Source organism: Triticum dicoccoides, chromosome 4A (genome assembly GCF_002162155.2).
Source record: "Triticum dicoccoides isolate Atlit2015 ecotype Zavitan chromosome 4A, WEW_v2.0, whole genome shotgun sequence".
NCBI classification, from domain to species: Eukaryota; Viridiplantae; Streptophyta; class Magnoliopsida; order Poales; family Poaceae; genus Triticum; species Triticum dicoccoides.
Window position 1 is genome coordinate 624,866,668 of NC_041386.1, and position 3,684 is coordinate 624,870,351.

Here is a 3,684-nt window from a genome sequence, read left to right on the forward strand (position 1 = left end):
GGGGCCAAAGTGGCCAACCGCACAGGGCCCCCTAAATCGTGGGGCCCCCGATGGGAGAGAAAACGCGAGGTTCTTTTTTAGTTGGAGAAAAAATGTGGGATACCTTGAAAAATATCAGTACTTTGAGTAGCCTCCCTTGGCTCTACTTGGTGATTTTAACGAAGTTTTGCGTCCCGATGAACATGAGGGGGTGGGAGAAAGGAGCAACGCACAGATACAACAATTTCGTGACGCGGTTGACGTCTGCATGTTGCTAGACATAGGCTATTCGGGCCGTTTCTGGATTTTTGAAAAGAAAGTAAGGGGAGGATCATATACTAAGGTCTGGCTGGATCGTGCACTTGCCAATGCAGACTGGAGAGCAAGGTTTCCTCTTGCTGACTTGACACACCTCACAGCAGCATGTTCTGACCACAGTCCCATTCTGATGCGATTGAACAGAGAGCAGCCCAGCGGCCGACAGCCAAAACCCTTCCGATATGAGGTAATGTGGGAAGGACATGAGTCGTGGAGCGACACCATTAATTCAGCATGGATAGACGGGGGGATCAGCAGTAGAGTGGAGGAGTTGCGGGCTAAACTACAAGCAATATCTCATGATTTGGGGCGCTGGAACAACGAGACCTTCGGGAACATTCGGAAAGAGATTAAAAGGCTGAAAACAGAGCTGGAGAAGCTTCGCGCTGACCCAAGTCGAACGGCTCCTTCCCATGTTGAGCTGAAGATAAATGAAAATCTAGTTGAACTCTACCATCGGGGGGAGATTCTATGGAGGCAGCGGTCCAGGATAGAGTGGCTAACGTCGGGCGATAAAAATACAAGATTTTTCCACTTGAGAGCAAGCATACGGAGAAAGAAGAATATGATAAAGGCCCTACAAAATTCCCTTGGTGTCATGTCAGATGATCCGGAGGAGCTGAAAGCATTGGTACGGGAATTTTATGAAACTCTGTGTACTTTAGAGGGTGTGAACAATATGGAAGCGGTCCTCAACTGTGTACCAACCAAAGTTACCGATGAGATGAACGAGTTACTCACTGCATCGTACAAGGGAGAAGAAGTTAAAGCAGCCCTTTTTCAGATGTTTCCCACCAAAGCACCGGGACCCGACGGATTTCCAGCTCATTTCTATCAGCACCATTGGGATCTTTGCGATGCCGAGGTTACAGAGGCGGTCCTCGGGATAATTCGGGGAGAGGATAGCCCTGAAAGCATAAATGACACGGTCCTGGTCCTTATCCCTAAGGTAATGAACCCTTCCATGCTCACTCAATTCCGACCAATCAGTTTATGTAACGTGTTATATAAGATTGCGTCCAAGGTGATTGCGAACAGACTGAAGCAGATTCTTCCGGACATTATTTCAGAGGAGCAATCGGCCTTTGTGCCAGGCAGGAATATTACAGACAATATCATTAGTGCATACGAGTGTCTTCACTTTATGAAACGCAGCCATGCCAGGGTCAACTCCTTCTGTGCCCTAAAACTCGATATGATGAAGGCATACGATTAGCTAGAGTGGGAGTACCTACATGCAATGATGATAAAGCTTGGCTTTGCTACATCATGGGTCCAGATAGTAATGAAAATGGTGAGGTCAGTTTCTTTTTCAGTGCTCTTTAATGGTGAGAGACTCGACACCTTTTACCCATCCAGAGGTATACGGCAGGGAGATCCGATATCCCCATATCTCTTTTTAATCGCACCAGAGGGCCTTTCGTGCCTACTGAAATCCAGTACCTCGTCGTCTCAGCTAGAAGGGATCAAGGTGGCAGCCACGGCTCTAGTCGTGAACCACCTCCTTTTTGCCGACGATAGCATGCTGATGTTTAAATCGAGTGTTGAAGGGGCTGTTGCAGCATCAAACTTGTTGGAACGCTACTGTATGGCATCAGGACAGCGCATAAATCATGAGAAGTCTTCTATCTTCTTTAGCAGAGGTTGCCCTCAGGTCATGAGAGACAGTATCAAGAACACTCTGAACATACATAATGAATCTCTCAGTGACAGGTACTTGGGGATGCCTACTGATGTTGGGCATGCAAAGAATGGCACTTTCCGATATTTGAGAGACCGGGTGTGGGAGAAAATTAGAGGGTGGATGTAAAAACTTTTGTCTGCAGCAGGAAAGGAAGTGCTCATTAAGGCGGTGGTGTAGTCTATACTGGTTTTTTCTATGTCATGTTTCCGCCTCCCAAGGGGATTATGCGAGAACATCACCTCCCTGATCATACAATTTTGGTGGGGAAGCAAGCAGGGGAAGCGCAAGCCAAGTTGGGTAGCCTGGGACGAGATGACAACGCCAAAACACCTTGGTGGGCTCGGTTTTAGGGACTTGGAGATCTTTAACCTTGCCCTACTGTCGAAACAGGCATGGAAGTTGCTTCACAACCCCACGTCGCGTAGCGCCTGCATCCTCAAGGGTGTCTATTTCCCGGAAGACTCTCTGTTTGCAGCTTGGCTGGGCAGTCATCCATCACAAATTTGGTGAGCTATCTTGGATGGTGCTACCTCTTTTAGCATTGCGTTGGTTTTCCCCGAAGAGGAAGGGATGATGCAGCAAAGTAGCGTAAGTATTTCCCTCAGTTTTTGATAACCAAGGTATCAATCCAGTAGGAGGCTACGCGTGAATCCCTCGTACCTGCACAAAACAAATAAATCCTCGCAACCAACGCAAATAGGGGTTGTCAATTCCCATAGGGCCACTTACGAGAGTGAGATCTGATAGATATCATAAGATAATATTTTTGGTATTTTTATGATAAAGATGCAAAGTAAAATAAAAGCAAAGTAAATAGCAAAGTAAATAACTAAGTAGTAGGAGATTGATATGATAAAGATAGACCCGGGGCCATAGGTTTCACTAGTGGCTTCTCTCGAGAGCATAAGTATTCTACGGTGGGTGAACAAATTACTGTTGAGCAATTGACATAATTGAGCATAGTTATGAGAATATCTAGGTATGATCATGTATATAGGCATCATGTCCGAGACAAGTAGACCGACTCCTGCATGCATCTACTACTATTACTCCACTCATCGACCGCTATCCAGCATGCATCTAGAGTATTAAGTTAAAAACAGAGTAACGCCTTAAGCAAGATGACATGATGTAGAGGGATAGACTCAAGCAATATGAAGAAAACCCCATCTTTTTATCCTCGATGGCAATAATACAATACGTGCCTTGCTGCCCTTACTGTCACCGGGAAAGGACACCGCAAGATTGAACCCAAAGATAAGCACTTCTCCCATTGCAAGAAAGATCAATCTAGTAGGACACCGCAAGATAACCAATCATACATAAAAGAATTCAGAGAAGATTCAAATATTATTCATAGATAGACTTGATCATAAACCCACAATTCATCGGTCTCAACAAACACAACGCAAAAATAAGATTACATCGAATAGATCTCCACAAGAGAGGGGGGAACATTGTATTGAGATCCAAAAAGAGAGAAGAAGTCATCTAGCTACTAACTATGGACCCATAGGTTTGAAGTAAACTACTCACACTTCATCGGAGAGGCTATGGTGTTGATGTAGAATCCCTCCGTGATTGATGCCCCCTCCAGCGGAGCTCCGGAATAGGCCTCAAGATGGGATCTCGTGGATACAGAAAGTTACGACGATGGAATTAGGGTTTTGGCTCCTGTTCTGATCGTTTGGGGGTACGTGGAT